Here is a 17,427-nt window from a genome sequence, read left to right as displayed (position 1 = left end):
TGATGTTATCTCACTGGTCAGTCAAAGCTTGGCTCCAGAAACATTCACTGCAATTCTCATCCAATTGGAATAAGAACTAAGGGCAAGGGAGAGGGATCCTCCACAGAAGCTGGGTGAAGGCACAAGATGCTGGGGATCCCATTGTCAGATTTCCTCTGGATGTTGTGTATGGCAACAGCCCCCAAGGCAGAAGGTGTTTCAAGAGTGGAAGGGGAGGATCCTGGTGGCAGCTGCACACACCACAATCCCCCCTTTCCCCACCCCAATGTGCCCCTGACTGTCTTCAGAATTACGCAGAGGAGACCCATCAGAGGCCAGGGAGGATCTCCTCCAACCAGAGCATGCAGCATATGCTCTCTCAGTGGGGCTGCATGCTATGCACTAGCAGGGGATGTGAGTGTGATACCTAATAATGCTTTGAATTTGCATAGTACTTTGAGTGTTACTGGCACTTGCATGATTATTGCAATCTGTACAACACCACCTTGAAGTAAGGCAATCCTGTACATACTAACCCAGAAGAAAGTCCCATTGAACTTGACTGGAGGGGGGTTATTTATTGCGCCTCCTCAGGAGTAAGTCTCCGTGTGCCAAAACACAGAGGCTGAATCCAGCCTCCGCAGTGGCTTACTCTGTGAGCCTTGCATTGGCCCAGCTGGGCTGATGCCAAGCTCTGGGGTGGGCGGGAGGGAGGTGGGAGGGAATTGTTCTTGTGGGGGGAGGGTGGGGAGCGGGAGGGTGGGATGGGATCCCGCAGTTATGCCGGATTCCCAACCCCGTTCCCGGGGAGAGCGGAGCAACTTCAAGCCGCTCTGCTCTCCTCTGACTTATGGCACCTCAGGAGGTGGCGCAAGTCAAAGAAGACCCATTGGGGCCAGGACGCCTTACCCAGGGTTAAGGGGAAAAGTTTCCTCTTGCCTCTGGCTGAGCCACCTTGCGCCCCTATCCTGCGCTGGATAAAGCACAAGCCTCTTGGCTTGCCTGTTTCAGCACAGGGTAGGACTTCACCCTTAGATGTGCATAGGATTGCAGTGTTAGTGTTAATTTTTAAAATACATACATACATAGCCATCTGCTTATTTGCATCATGCCACTCTATTGACTATCATGGAACTTGGTTGTGAGAAGACATGCATAGGATTGGGTTCTCCTATCCAAGTCTCCAGCATCAATGCAGCCCCAAGTTGTTGCAGGAACAAATGTTTCTTTACCTTGAGAACATCTCTGGGACTACTCCCCCCACCACAGGATGCAGCACATGCCCCACTGGCAGGGCTGCATCAGTGCTGGAAAGTTGGATAGGATCGAGCCCTCACTCTCCTAAACATGGCACTACAGTGCACTAATCTTCTCCTTGACCCGAGTTCATATTTTATTTCGGTATTTGATGCTGGCCAGTCTTCCTTGGAATTTAATTGTGTTTTATTTTTGTTATATATTTCTTAAGATATATAGTGGGATACTTTGCAGTATTTAAAATTGAAAGCATCAGGAGAAAACAAAATGCCCACAGTCCTTGATTTCCAAATGTTTGAGATCAAAATTTCACTTTTAAAATGGCACATTTGAATTGAAGTGGAACAAATAAATGGAGATATGACGTGTGTTTTGTACATTTGAATTTCTCTCTTTCCACTTTCTGTATTTTTCTCTTAGTGCAAGGACTTCTGTGCAAAAACTGCCCTTTCTTAAGCCCTGTGAACTGTGAACAATCACGTGAAAAATCATGCGAGACTGACCTTTCTTGTTACTCAATATCAGTCTACAATCGTAAGTAGACACACAATCATAGGGAGGTTCGAACCATGATCCACAGTGATTTGTAGAAATGTCTCCGCATTACTGTCATTCAGAGTCCTCCTCAGACTACGTCCCATCGGCTTTCACAATGTCTGCAGTTGCTTAAAAGCTCAGTCCTATTTCTTGCCACCACTGCTGATGCAGCCACACCAGGGAGACAGGCACTGTATCCTATGGTGAGGGGACAAACAGAAGCCTCCTCTGGGTAAGGGGCATTTTGTTCTCTTACCCCAGATAAGCCCTCTGCCACCCTATGGGTCTTTGCAGTGACACACAAGTCTGGAAACGAGGGGACATGGCAAAGCCGGGCAGGGAGTACAGCACATTGGTGGTACCACTGCCACGGATAACAACCCACTGCCCACCCAGCGATGCCTCCTGGCAGCCCCACTCCCTGCCCCATTTCTCCCCTGCTCCTTTGAGCCTCCTCCCTGCCCACTGCCCTACGCCCGTGCTGGCTTATCTGCACTGGGGCAGGTTGTGGGCTGCAGCACAAGGCCCCCAATGACTGTTGCCACTTCGTAACAGTGGCTCAAAAACGGCTACCAGTGGTGAGTGCTGATCTCTGACCGTGAGAGAGTGCCCCAATGAATAGGATTGGCCATAAGCAAAGCAGGCAGAGAGATAAATACACAAGTAGCTATGGGGAGGGAAGCTGTGAAGCTGTGAGGGCTGAGAGGCAGGTGGCCAGAGAAGGAGGCTGAGAGTCACTCACAGTAGCAAATATTACAGTAACAAATAAACAGGGTAGGAGAAGAAATTGGGAAAGGTAGGGTGATGGGATGTGATAGACGGTTTGGCACAATGAGAGGATGCGGAGACAAAGGAGCGAATAAGCAGCCCATCCTGGGGCATTCCGTGTATAAATGCTTTTATGCGAATGCCCGAAGTCTACGAGCAAAGGTGGGAGAACTGGAATGTCTGGTGACAAGGGAAAATATTGACATAGTGGGCATAACGGAAACCTGGTGGAATGCGGAGAATCAGTGGGATACCGCAATCCCGGGCTATAAACTCTAGAGGAGGGACAGGCAGGGGCGTGTTGGAGGTGGGGTGGCCCTTTATGTTAAGGAAGGGATAGAATCCAGCAAAGTAGAGATTGAAGGTGGGTCCGACTCCACCGTAGAATCTCTGTGGGTTAAATTACCAGGCTTGTGCAGCGATGTAATACTGGGGGTGTGCTATCGTCCTCCAGACCAGAAATCTGATGGGGACCTTGAAATGAGGACACAGATCAGGGAGGTGACAAGGAGGGACAGGGTTGTAATCATGGGGGACTTCAATTATCCTCATATTGACTGGGTCAATTTGTGTTCTGGTCACGATAAGGAAACCGGATTTCTTGACGTGCTAAATGACTGTGGCTTAGATCAGCTAGTCACGGAGCCCACCAGAGGACAGGTGACTCTGGATTTAATTTTGTGCGGTACGCAGGACCTGGTTAGAGATGTAAACGTTACTGAGCCATTGGGGAACAGTGATCATGCTGTGATCCGTTTTGACGTGCACGTTGGGGGAAGAATACCAGGCAAATCTCTAACAAAAACCCTTGACTTCCGACAGGCGGACTTCCCTCAAATGAGGAGGCTGGTTAGAAGGAGGTTGAAAGGGAGGGTAAAAAGAGTCCAAACTCTCCAGAGTGCATGGAGGCTGCTTAAAACAACAGTAATAGAGGCCCAGCAGAGGTGTATACCGCAAAGAAAGAAGGGTTCCACTAAATCCAGGAGGGTGCCCGCATAGCTAACCAGCCAAGTTAGAGAGGCTGTGAAGGGCAAGGAAGCTTCCTTCCGTAAATGGAAGTCTTGCCCTAATGAGGAGAATAAAAAGGAACATAAACTGTGGCAAAAGAAATGTAAGAAGGTCATATGGGAGGCCAATCGAGACTATGAGGAACGCATGGCCAGCAACATTAAGGGGAACAATAAAAGCTTCTTCAAATATGTTAGAAGCAGGAAACCCGCCAGAGAAGCAGTTGGCCCTCTGGATGGTGAGGGAGGGAAAGGGGAGATAAAAGGAGACTTAGAGATGGCAGAGAAATTAAATGAGTTCTTTGCATCTGTCTTCACGGCAGAAGACCTCGGGCAGATACCGCTGCCCGAACGGCCCCTCCTGACCGAGGAGTTAAGTCAGATAGAGGTTAAAAGAGAAGATGTTTCAGACCTCATTGATAAATTAAAGATCAATAAGTCACCGGGCCCTGATGGCATCCACCCAAGGGTTATTAAGGAATTGAAGAATGAAGTTGCAGATCTCTTGACTAAGGTATGCAACTTGTCCCTCAAAATGGCCATGGTGCCAGAAGATTGGAGGATAGCAAATGTCACGCCTATTTTTAAAAAGGGAAAGAGGGGGGACCCGGGAAACTATAGGCTGGTCAGCCTAACATCCATACCGGGTAAGATGGTGGAATGCCTCATCAAAGATAGGATCTCAAAACACATAGACGAACAGGGCTTGCTGAGGGAGAGTCAGCATGGCTTCTGTAAGGGTAAGTCTTGCCTCACGAACCTTATAGAATTCTTTGAAAAGGTCAACAGGCATGTGGATGCGGGAGAACCCGTGGACATTATATATCTGGACTTTCAAAAGGCGTTTGACACGGTCCCTCACCAAAGGCTACTGAAAAAACTCCACAGTCAGGGAATTAGAGGACAGGTCCTCTCGTGGATTGAGAACTGGTTGGAGGCCAGGAAGCAGAGAGTGGGTGTCAATGGGCAATTTTCACAATGGAGAGAGGTGAAAAGCGGTGTACCCCAAGGATCTGTCCTGGGACCGGTGCTTTTCAACCTCTTCATAAATGACCTGGAGACAGGGTTGAGCAGTGAAGTGGCTATGTTTGCAGATGACACCAAACTTTTCCGAGTGGTAAAGACCAGAAGTGATTGTGAGGAGCTCCAGAAGGATCTCTCCAGACTGGCAGAATGGGCAGCAAAATGGCAGATGCGCTTCAATGTCAGTAAGTGTAAAGTCATGCACATTGGGGCAAAAAATCAAAACTTTAGATATAGGCTGATGGGTTCTGAGCTGTCTGTGATAGATCAGGAGAGAGATCTTGGGGTGGTGGTGGACAGGTCGATGAAAGTGTCGACCCAATGTGCGGCGGCAGTGAAGAAGGCCAATTCTATGCTTGGGATCATTAGGAAGGGTATTGAGAACAAAATGGCTAGTATTATAATGCCATTGTACAAATCTATGGTAAGGCCACACCTGGAGTATTGTGTCCAGTTCTGGTCGCCGCATCTCAAAAAAGACATAGTGGAAATGGAAAAGGTGCAAAAGAGAGCGACTAAGATGATTACGGGGCTGGGGCACCTTCCTTATGAGGAAAGGCTACGGCGTTTGGGCCTCTTCAGCCTAGAAAAGAGACGCTTGAGGGGGGACATGATTGAGACATACAAAATTATGCAGGGAATGGACAGAGTGGATAGGGAGATGCTCTTTACACTCTCACATAATACCAGAACCAGGGGACATCCACTAAAATTGAGTGTTGGGCGGGTTAGGACAGACAAAAGAAAATATTTCTTTACTCAGCGCGTGATCGGTCTGTGGAACTCCTTGCAACAGGATGTGGTGCTGGTGTCTAGCCTAGACGCCTTTAAAAGGGGATTGGATGAGTTTCTGGAGGAAAAATCCATTATGGGGTACAAGCCATGATGAGTATGCGCAACCTCCTGATTTTAGGAATGGGTTAAGTCAGAATGCCAGATGTAGGGGAGGGCACCAGGATGAGGTCTCTCGTTATCTGGTGTGCTCCCTGGGGCATTTGGTGGGCCGCTGTGAGATACAGGAAGCTGGACTAGATGGGCCTATGGCCTGATCCAGTGGGGCTGTTCTTATGTTCTTATGTATTCAGAGGAATATGCACCTGAACTTCCATTTAGCCATCCTGACTCATAGTGATAGGCCGATCCTCCATTAAGTGGTCAAACCTCCTTTTGAAGCCACCCCGCATCTTGTGGCAGCAAATGCCACCAATTCATTGCCTGTTGTATGAAGGCATATTAAGCTTGGAATCTGCAGCCAGTCACTTTCACTGGGTGACTTTTGGCTGCAGCCTGAAGACTGTGGGAGCCTTATGTCCTTCCATCCTCTGTCTGGACGCTGGGCTTGATTTGTTCTAAGTCTAAATCCCCCTCAGTCATCACTTTTGAAAGTAGATCCAAACTCTCCGAGGACCTTCCCAGGATCGTGGCTCCTGCATTTGATTAGCCAGGTTGTGTTTTCAGGGGCTTTGGCATCACGTTCCTCTGGGAGGCGGGAAATGTCCAAAAATAGCCCCCACAGGGGAAAACACAGAGGGGAAACATGAGAGGAAACACGGGAAAACATGAGAGGTCACACACGGCTTCTGTGCTGGTTTTGGATGTCACCTGTTACTGAATCAGGCACACCTTGACTCTCACTGTTGTTTTTCTTTAGTAAATGGAACTTTTGCTGGCGTGATGTATGGATGCGTCGATTATCCACCTGGAGAAGAATTCTGTCACACCACTTATAGGTCCAAAGGGGAAATTAAAGTTAGAACCTGTTGCAACACTGACCGGTGCAATGGAAAACATGCGCCGTTCCCTCCTCCTGAATGTGAGAGCCCTCCCTTGGCAGCAAGAGTGGGTGGAAGAAGCCGCAGGCTCCAGCTCCCCCTGCCTTCTTTTCCGTGAAGAGAGATCCAGACAGTGGCCATCACTTGATCCTGTTGGTCCTTTGCTTCCACTGTCTCTGTCTTATAATTTGTGCCCAGACATTTGATCTGTCAAGAAGTGCAAGGAGGAAGAATAAACCTGCACCCTGACGCACCCTGTCCTTTCTCTCCTCTCGCTTGACATGAAATCTTTCTCAGTCAGCAGTTTGGTTGAAGGTGTGGAAGTCTCTGTAACGGTGATGGTGGTTTTTCCTAGTTGGAGCATCTGTGAGGCACCTGTGCCTTTGCAGTTGGGCTGTTTCTCATACATTCCATGGGCACAGTCCAACCGTAGCTCAGCACCTGCTGGTTCCTCTGATTTCATGAGTTTTTAGACAAAAGGTTTGAAGACCCTGCAGGTCAAGCTCTTAGCCAGAGAAAGAAATATGCCACCCCTGGTCTCTTTGGATGATCGATGTGCTTTTGCTAAAGAGTAGTTTGTCTTTCCCTTGGACTCTAAATGGTGCACTCCTAAGCCATCAGTTGCAGGAAGCCAATGTATAATCCATTCATGCCTTCTTGGAAGGGCTTCTGTCATCTTGGGGTGTGTGTAGATAGCGCCATTAAAACATCAGCACATGGTGTGGCTGCTGTGAAGAAGACAAATTCCAAGCTAGGGTCATTAGGAAAGGGATGGAAAATAAGATTACTTGTATTATATTGCCCCCATAGAAACTTGAGTTGTGGACACGTCTGCTGGAGCACAGACTCAGTTAGTAAGAGTTTATGGACTTAAATAAAAGAAACCATGGGGAATTCACAGGAGAGAAGCTCTGACTGCAGCCTCTTTCCTTTCACAGCTACATCTCCTTTCCCCCCACTACTCAAGCAATTTTTGAGCCAGTTAACACTCGGCTTCCCCAAAATGGGTCACCAAAAGATTTGATTCATGAACTTCTCTTGCAGTTGGGAGTTGCGTTTTCATGCAGGAATCACTGAGACACACCCAGGGCTGGTGTCAGGCTACTTTGTGCCCTATACAAGGCTACACACACACACACACACACACACACACACACACACACGAAGATATGGAAATGGTTCCTCAGACTCTAAATGGTGCACTCCTAAGCCATCAGCTGCAGGAAGCCAATGTATAATCCATTCATGCCTTCTCGGAAGGGCTTCTGTCATCTTGGGGTGTGTGTAGATAGCACAATTAAAACATCAGCACGTGGTGTGGCTGCTGTGAAGAAGACAAATTCCAAGCTAGGGTCATTAGGAAAGGGATGGAAAATAAGATTACTTGTATTATATTGCCCCCATAGAAACCTGAGTTGTGGACACGTCTGCTGGAGCACAGACTCAGTCAGCAAGAGTTTATGGACTTAAAGAAAAGAAACCATGGGGAATTCACAGGAAAGAAGCTCTGACTGCAGCCTCTTTCCTTTCACAGCTACATCTCCTTTCCCCCCACTACTCAAGCAATTTTTGAGCCAGTTAACACTCAGCTTCCCCAAAATGGGTCTCCAAAAGATTTGATTCATGAACTTCTCTTGCAGTTGGGAGTTGCGTTTCATGCAGGAATCACTGAGACACACCCAGGGCTGGTGTCAGGCTACTTTGTGCCCTATACAAGGCTACACACACACACACACACACACACACACACACACAAAGATATGGAAATGGTGGATACAGGAGACACTATTCAAATACTGAAGCAGCCTCCCCGCCTCCCCATGCCCATTTCATTTTCTTGGGCTCCCCAAGACTCGTAAATTCTAAAAGTAAAGCTAAGCAAAGACGTTCCTTCTCCCCTAAATTGGTATCCTTTCATTAGATGTTGGACTCAATATCCACAGATTGAAGTTGCTGGCATTTGATTTTAGCCAATGAATGTTAAAAGAGACTGTGCTATGAACAAAACAGCCAAGTGAGCATTTTGCTCTGTGTCAAGAAACACAGAGATGAAACCCATAGATAACAAATGTGCATAGAGAAATCTGTGGGGCATAGAGAAATCATAGCAGCCCTTTTTTAAAAGTTAGGAACTAGACTTGGTAGAGACAGTGGGAAGTATCCTAAGGGTGAGATTTCAAGGGGGGAACCTTGGGTGAAGACACCTTAACATAAGAACATAAGAACATAAGAACAGCCCCACTGGATCAGGCCATAGGCCCATCTAGTCCAGCTTCCTGTATCTCACAGCGGCCCACCAAATGCCCCAGGGAGCACACCAGATAACAAGAGACCTCATCCTGGTGCCCTCCCCTGCATCTGGCATTCTGACATAACCCATTTCTTTAATCAGGAGGTTGCGCATACACATCATGGCTTGTACCCCATAATGGATTTTTCCTCCAGAAACTTGTCCTTGGCATTACAGGGTCGGGAGCAGCTTAGCTGAAGGAGTGCCACCCCAGGGCACATCTTCCAGGGCTGTCCCCTGATGTGGGCAACCCTGTACTCTGAATGTGACTGCCCACACACGGCCTCCCTGGGTCTCAGAAGGCCTTCCAAGGCCTCAGCACCGTGGTTCCCAAACATTTTAGCACGGGACCCACTTTTTATAATCTCTACCAAGACCCACCTAGCTTTATAAGGCTGCAATTCTACACACTTTCCTGAGAGTAAGCCCCATTGTACAAAATAGGACTTACTTCTGAGTAGACCTGGTTAGGCTTGTGCCCTAAGACTTTTTTAAAAAGAGAAATAGAAAGAAGTAACAACCACCCTTAAACATGTATCTCCCTATATTTAGACCTGCTTACAAACTGCAGGAGCTGAGCTCTTTGCAGGATAGTTTGAAGCTACAGTGTCTGAGTTTTCAATAGCATCAGGGCTTGAGGCAGTTATTTGATCTTTCTATCACCCTTTGGCAACCCACCAAACATCAGGTCATGACCTACCAATAGATCCCAACCCACAGTTTGGGAACCACTGCCTTAGCACGTCACTTCTGGTTTTTCGGGCAAAACAGGAAGCAACATATTAAGACCTTCTGAGGCCACATGCAGCATCCCTTGGCCTCAAAACACCCTCCGGACATGACCAGAGCACAGCTCCAGTCACGTTCTGGGGGCTGATTGCTGCAGGAGCATCATTACCACCACCACCCCAGACTTAGCCCAGAAGCACAGCATCTCCTGCTCTGTCCCAGCTACAGAGATAGCCTGTTTTTGACATACAAAAGGGGCATTCAAGAGTAAGTGGTTCAGGAAGAGGCTCATTAGCTTGTCCTGTAGAAAAGGCTGGGATGAGGGTGACAGAATTTATTGTAGCTTTGAACACACAAAGGCTCAGGCAATTCAGTTACTGGCCTAGATGGTGTTTGTTTTGCAGTTAGCGAGGAAATGTCTTTGGGCTCAATCCTGCCCTTCACTTAGGCTGGTGCAAGTCCCTTGCGCTGGCCCAGGAGGGTCGCAAATATCGCAAAGCACCTCCTTAGGAGGAAGCTGGGCTCAAAGAAGCAGGGGGGTGGTGGCAAGTGATTGGTGACCCTGGGGGAGGGCGGGTGGCTGGGGAGCGGACCATGGACCACACTTTGAGCAACCCTGATCTATGTGAGCTTGGAAACTAAGCTAGAAACGACTTTATTCTTCTTTTGAACTTGCCTCCAGTCTCAACCCCTCATATAGATTTGGGGAAGGCATCAAAGCTTTTTCATTCATTAGGAAAGGATTTATGTGAACTATCCTGTTAGAAACGGTCAACGTTTATGCATACAAGTTCTGAGCATATTTTCAGATGTTCTTCTTAGACAATGTAAGACAATGAGGGCACAATCCTAACCAGGTCTACTGAGAAGCAAATCCTATTTTGTTCAATGGGGTTTACTCTAAGGAAAGTGTGGTTAGGATTGCAGCCTGAGTTGGGCAATTATGCCTTATTTAAGGAGACAGTTCAACTCACCTCAGAATCCAGGCAGAGCATATAAGGCCCACATTCAGAGGCTGAAAGGAAAAAAATAAAGTATAGCCCAGTGTACTCCATGCTTTAAGAATCCTTTCTTTCTTTGATCAGCTTTCAAGGTAGAAAGCAGATTTTGCTACTCCATACCTCTATGGCCAAAGCTTTGTGGGATTAATAGCCCCATGGGAAAAAGTAGGAAGCAGTGATGATTCTGGCTCCTGTGCTGCCTGGGGTCAGGACTAAAAAATGCTGGTCACATCTGGAGGCCTTCTGAGGATCTGAAAATATCACTTCCAGTTTTCCAAGAAACTGAAAGTGATATTTTAAGGCCCTCTGGAGTGCAGCCTCTCCTGCCCTTAGAAGGCCTCCAGATGGCGAGGCAGTGGAATGTGGGTGACACTTAGGGCAGCGTGGCTTGGGGGCAGCACCCCCTTAGCCATGCCCTCAGGAAAATTTGCACCCATGGACCCACTCCTCAGGTACGCCACTGAGTCTATCACATCTTCCAGCAAAGCAAGTTCACAGAGCTCTCCTCCCTGGGGTAAGTCAATTCTCACAATAACTTGTCATGTGCCTGGGTGGAGAAATTTTGGACAGATCAGAATATACCGGATAAGAACCTCTGTTCTCTTTTGAGTGATCCGTTAACATCTTGTACTGGAGAAGTTATGTCGTGTTCTCTGATGCAAAGGTAGGAATCATCTAGTAAGATAACAAGCAATGAAAAAAATCACTATTTTTATTCAATAATTATATAATAGAAGAACTTCATCTCCGACACTCTTTCTCTCGATACCGAGCTAAACAAGCGCATCGGTAAAGCAGCTACCACGTTTTCCAGACTCACAAAGAGAGTCTGGTCCAACAAGAAGCTGACGGAACATACCAAGATCCAGGTCTACAGAGCTTGCGTCCTGAGTACACTTCTGTACTGCAGAGAGTCATGGACTCTTCGCTCACAACAGGAGGGGAAACTGAACGCTTTCCACATGCGATGCCTCCAACGCATCCTCGGCATCACCTGGCAGGACAAAGTTCCAAACAACACAATCCTGGAACGTGCTGGAATCCCTAGCATGTATTCACTGCTGAAACAGAGACGCCTGCGTTGGCTTGGTCATGTTGTGAGAATGGATGATGGCCGGATCCCAAAGGATCTCCTCTATGGAGAACTCGTGCAAGGAAAGCGCCCTACAGGTAGACCACAGCTGCGATACAAGGACATCTGCAAGAGGGATCTGAAGGCCTTAGGGATGGACCTCAACAAGTGGGAAACCCTGGCCTCTGAGCGGCCCGCTTGGAGGCAGGCTGTGCAGCATGGCCTTTCCCAGTTTGAAGAGACACTTTGCCAACAGTCTGAGGCTAAGAGGCAAAGAAGGAAGGCCCATAGCCAGGGAGACAGACCAGGGACAGACTGCACTTGCTCCCGGTGTGGAAGGGATTGTCACTCCCGGATTGGCCTTTTCAGCCACACTAGACGCTGTGCCAGAACCACCTTTCAGAGCGCGATACCATAGTCTTTCGAGACTGAAGGTTGCCAATACAAAAAATAATATATAATAGAATAATTTCCATTTGTATCCAGAGCACAGCTGTCCATTTGTCCACAACACTGTTGCTAACTTTGAGAGAAGGTCAACTTGAGAAGCAAGAAGATTGTGTGATGCTGCAACGGTTGTCCTTGCAGGACTAATAATTCTGGAGGAATATGCTGTTGAAAGTGTCCATTCAATTGCTGAACTGATTGCTGGTCAAATGCGAATGAATTCTCTTCTGTAATCCCTCTGTGCCTTTCTTGAACTGGACCAGACGAGTCAATGTTACCATAAAGATGCTGGTCACATGGACGTGCTGTACATTTTCTCTCGCTCATCTCCTGCTCATGGACCTTTCCAAGAAAGAGGTGAGGGTGGAAGCAGCCAGAGACTGCTTGGACTGCCATCCTTGATGTCGTCCAGCTGGAGCAATGGTGGCCACCCTATAAGAATGCTGTATGGCAGGCAAGGGAGAGTTAGGTACGCAGGGCAAGAATCTGTAGGGCTGGCAGGCCTGGCTGTGTTTGCCTCTGTCCGGGAAAAGTGCCAGAGTCTAAATAGACACAAACTCCTCCCCACAGATGCAGCAAGGAGTCCACGAAAACAGCAGAACCCTCTGTCTCCACACAGGAAGACGGAGAAAGGTATGAAAATGGGACACATGATAGTAGTTTTCACAGTTTTCACAGCCGCCTTGAGTCCCTTCGGGGAGAAAGGCGGGGTAGAAATAAAGTTATTATTATTATTATTATTATTATTATTATTTGCTTCTGACTTTTCTTTTCTGTCATAGTTTTTGTTTAGAAAGAATTGAAAATTTCAAGATCGGTTAAGTTTCTCTGCATATAAAAATGTCCTCACTTTCTTTTCCTCCCCTTCCACTCTCCTATCCCTTCCTCAGATTACAAACAGATCTGAGTTTGTTATCCTTCTTCTGACCTCTGCCTCAGTTTCCCCTAAGACCCCTTCCTTGCTTCCTCAAGGTTCTCCTCTCACCCTCCCTTGCACGGTTTGTGACCATCTACCTCTGTTTTATTCCTCCCCTTCCATTTCCCTCCATCTCTCTCTTATTCCCTCTTCCTTCATGATGAAACCTTTCTACCGCTTGACTCCTTTAGAGCGCAATCCTAGGTGCTCACTGGGCTGGCATAAGCCCCTTGCGCCACCCCAGGAGTGTTGCGGACATGCCGAAAGGCACATCTGCACCTTCTGGTGAGTTGGCTGGGCCAGAGCGAGTTCGGGTGCTGGCCTGCGGAGGTCAGATCCAGCCTCTGTGCCTACACAGCCAGGTAAGTTTGGGTCGGCCTCCCTTGGTCAGCACGGGGTTTGGGGTGGGTACGGGGAGGGCAGAGCAGTAGGTAGACCAACCTGGAGAGGAGGGTGGGACCAGCATCCAGCACCCTGGCCCCGGCCCAGTTGGCCTTACTCAGGCAGGCTGGCACAGTGATTTTGCTGGCACTAATCTGAGTAACCCCATAGGGCTGGCTGGGGTGTTTCCTGGGGTGACACAAGCTCCTTACTCCAAGTTGTGCCCCAGCCCGCACCTCAGCTGCGCTGGATACAGCACAGGCCAGTCCGCCTACCTGTTCCCGCACAGGTGAAGATTGTGCTGCCCTTCCCTTTCCCTCCTTCCCTTCCTCTCCTTTCCAGCCTCCTCCCTAAATTCACCACCATCATCCTCTTTTCTTCTTCCTTCCCTCTTCAGTTTGGGTGAACTGCATTTGGCCGCACTGAGCTCTCCTCCTTCAGCATTTTCTTTCTCACACTCTTTGGCTCCATATGCCACCACATCCTGCTCTTGTCTTCCTTTCTTTCTCAACCACAGAGCTCTCCCCTGCTTCCCCCCTACATTCTGAGGCTCAGGCAGTCCACAGAGCTCTCTTTTATCATTTTCTTTTCTCATGTTACCTTTAGAGACGGGCTGCAGGTGGTGGAGGGAAATGGTGAATTTTGTTTGTTTGTTTTGGCTTTAAACTTGCAGGGTTGCAGAAGTAACAACTTTTGCAAAAGTAACAATATGAGCTGGGTGGGTACTCCCTGCGAGGGTCCTGCAGGTGTACGGAACACGGGGGAGAGGGGGCTTCTTCTTGTCCCCCGGGCCATGCATGGGACGGAGGATGTGTGTCTGGGAGAGGGAGGGGGAAGGAGGAGTCATTTTTCGCCATAGGGACAAGTAGGTTTTGCAAGTGGGGGTGCTGGAGGAGGGGAGGGGAAGCAGGGGGGAGGCAGTTCCTGGAGGGATAGAAAAACAGCCACCCATGGCTCGCATGCGCATTGTGTCACTCGCTCCCACGCAGCAAGCAACAGTTCTGTCTGTGCTCTCTCTCTCTCTCTCTCTCTCTCTCTCGTGTTCCCAGCAAAGCGGCCATCCAGGCAGGCAGCGCCCATAGTTTTTGGCTAGGCAGGCAGGTGGGGTGTCGTTGGGATATTCTGCTGCTGCAGCAGCGCCTTTATTTTTTGGGGTGCTTCTTATCCTAATCAGGCAGGGTTGCTTTCTTCTGCTCAGGTTTTTGCTTTAATGGTACACGCAGCAATGCACAGTGTTTCCCAACAATATTTCCATTTGCAGCCCGGTAGCTTCAACTTCTGTCTGTTGTGTTCCTGGCATCAACTCAGCCAACCTGGGCAACAATATATGACTTTCTTTTAGAGACTGCATTAGGCAGCCAAATGAGCATTTACTAGTCTCCTGTCAGCTCCAACAGGCAGTGATCTGCTGTGCTTTACTGCAGCACAGAAAGGGCAGGCTCTCTCTCTCTCTCTCTCTCTCTCTCCCCCCTTCCCCGATTGTGGGTAAGGGGTGAAGACGCTAAAGCTCCGCTTCTCTCCACCAGCCAAGACAAGCATTCTGTTTTTTGGGGGTGCAGAGGAGTCAAGACACAGGCTCTCACACTCCATGCTGATGATTAGTTTAGAATATTGATTGCTAATTATTGATTAGTGCCAGAGGCTAGGGGTTCAAATCCCTATGCAGAAGAATTTTTTTTTTTTAGGTGGGGAGGTGCTCCATGGCTGCAAAATATAAAGGTTGGTTGCCTGTTGCCAAAAGGGGGGCCAGTTGAGGCTGCAAAACTCCTCAAAGTTCAGTCCCAGGCAGGCATTTTTTAAACCTTTTTTTAAAGTCCCAGGTAGGACTTAACCCACAGTTAAGCTCCTGGAGTGAGCCCCCTGCTGGAGGCTGTGGGTTAAGTCCTACCTGGGACAGATTACAGAACTAAATATTAAGAAACGCACAGATGAGATATCACTTGATTTGGACAGATGGGCCTCTCTGAATCTGTCATTATGGGGTAAAGTAAATACTATACTGGTTGAAAATGGCTGCCTGAGACTCTATAGTGCAGCCATTTTCAACCCCTGTGCCGTGGCACACTGGTGTGCCATGAATGGTACCTAGGTGTGCCGTGGGAATTTGGGAGAGGGTCATTTATTAGTAGGGCCAGTGGGGATGTGAGCCCCCCATTGACAGCACAGTGTGCCTTGTCAATTGTCAAAAAGCTGATGGTGTGCCTTGACCATTTTAATACCTTGCCAGTGTCCCGTAAAATGAAAAAGGGTGAAAATCACTGCTTTAGGTGTTGGTTTCAGGCAAAAAAGGTTATTTCTCTTCTACCCAGGCTGCTTGCAATCCAAGGCACAAAAACTCAAACCCCAAAAATTTAAGACCAAAGGCAGTTTACTCACAATCTGATGCAGACTTACACAAACATTTTTCTCACATCAAAGTTCTTAAAACTAGAAGACCAGGAGCCCTAAATAGCTGCCCCTGGATGCATGTAAGGATGATAAAACAATGTTTAAAAACAGAGATTAAAATACACTCTCTGGTTCTACTAAAGTCAACAGACAAGAAGCTACATATAGACAAAGAGGAATCAGCAAAGGGACACACCCTTTAGAAAGAGCATTAAAGGGACCACATACCATTTCTTCTTTAAAGAACTAGATACTCAACTGATAACTACTACTCAGTGTTGTTATTCCCCAACAATAGTGGCACAAGTTCAACTTGGCTCTTGAAGGCGAATCAGGCGGGTGCCACTGCTGCCGAAACCGCCCCCTTCCCAGGCCTAATCTGCCTACCCTGCCCCATCTCCTCCTGGATCTGCCTGTCTGCTGCTCCATTCCACCCCCCTGCCTCCCTCCCAGCCCCTGCTTGGCCTAACATGGTAGGTAGGCCTGGTCCATCCTCGGGTGCAGTAGCAGCCAGGCCACACACGCTTTCTCTCCCTTGCTCTTGTTGGACCTCTGCCAGCAGAATGGCTGGCATAGATCCAAGGAGATCAGGCCGGGGGGGGGGCAAAATCCCTGGAGTCCAGGCTTCCGGGTGTGGGTGGGGCAGTGGCAAAACAAAGTGGGAAGGGGGCGGACATTAATCTTGCCCAGCGACTAATACCAGTTCTCAGCGGCCCTTGGGGGGACCCACTTGGTCAGCAGAGTCTTGCCTCGGGGTCAGGGAACAAACATTGCCTTGCCTTGAGGAGACCTCCATGACTGCCTCCACCTCCACCCCCACCCCCACCCCCGCGGAATGCATCTTGCAGGGCACCTAACACTCTGAGCACTACACAGCTTTCCTTTACCTCTTCACAAGGCAGAGCCAGACTGAATCCTGCAGCAAACTTGTCCTGGAGCCTCCTGGTCCTGCTGGGAGGGGCCGAGCCTCCGTTCCGGACTCCTGTTTTCTGGGCTCTGGCACTTAGTGGAGAGCAGAAACCTCCCCCCTCCCTCCAGGGTGACAAACCGAAAGTCAGTGCTCTTGGTCAATCAGGCCTCCCTCCCTCCCTCCCTCCATTTCCTCCCTCTGTCATCACTGGAGCATTTCCTCTGGAAAAATCAGTGAGGGTGATAGAGACTGAACACTGCTAGAGACTGAACAGCTGCCGTGGCCAAGAAGGGAATCTGAGCTGCGAGCTCTGGATGAGATGGACACTCCTTCCTTCTGGGCTGCTGTTTCTGTGAAAAGAGCAGTGGAAGGTGTCCTCTTCCTGTAGCAATGCCAACCTTGAGATCTCTGTCCAGTTCTTCTCCTTCTCCTCTTCCAAGTCTTCCACACCTTAGGAGGGTGTGCACATTGTATGAAGAAAGGACATGAAAACTCACCATCAAATACAGGGTGGAGCGAGCAGGCAGGTTACCTTGTCTCCTGCTAACCATATTAAGCCTTATTACGTATTATTAAGAGAAATTAAGCCTCCTGCCTCTCCTCTTGCATTTGATGGTCCGTGTTCTTTGCCCTCTTCCACGCGTGGGGAGGATTGCCCTGCATACACCCGATGAAGGCGACTAGTCAATGAAAGCCAACACACTAATAAAAGTGTTCATCTTCAAGGCTGTTTTCACTACCACAAGATTCTGTGTGGTTTTGGATTCCAAGCAGGGGACAGTGCGAGGCCAGCAGGGAGTGGAGACATTCAGAGGTCCACATTGTCACTAACCCCTCAACATCAGAGCTCTACACTAGCCCTGTGAGATTCACACCTGCAAGGGTTGTCCTCCCGAATTCTCAGTAGACTGAATTAGCAAATGGTGTCAATAATCAATCATGGAGAAAAT

At 48.6% G+C, this 17,427-nt stretch overlaps 1 protein-coding gene and 1 long non-coding RNA gene across 2 annotated transcripts in view; both read right to left on the bottom strand.

Moving 5' to 3' along the window:
* The window catches only part of LOC136641377 (uncharacterized), a 30,847-nt gene extending 14,258 nt beyond the window's left edge, over positions 1-16,589 (bottom strand). The window contains exon 1 of the long non-coding RNA XR_010793864.1: positions 16,455-16,589. This is a non-coding gene — a long non-coding RNA (uncharacterized lncRNA). The remainder of the gene's footprint in view (positions 1-16,454) is intronic.
* Positions 1-17,427, bottom strand: part of LOC136639112 (tripartite motif-containing protein 10-like) — a 107,406-nt gene that overhangs the window by 40,556 nt on the left and 49,423 nt on the right. The window lies entirely within an intron of this gene.

The sequence above is a fragment of the Tiliqua scincoides genome, chromosome 2, assembly GCF_035046505.1.
Source record: "Tiliqua scincoides isolate rTilSci1 chromosome 2, rTilSci1.hap2, whole genome shotgun sequence".
Classification (NCBI taxonomy): domain Eukaryota; kingdom Metazoa; phylum Chordata; class Lepidosauria; order Squamata; family Scincidae; genus Tiliqua; species Tiliqua scincoides.
The sequence above is the reverse complement of the archived record's forward strand: the minus strand, read 5'-3'. Positions and strand labels throughout refer to the sequence as shown.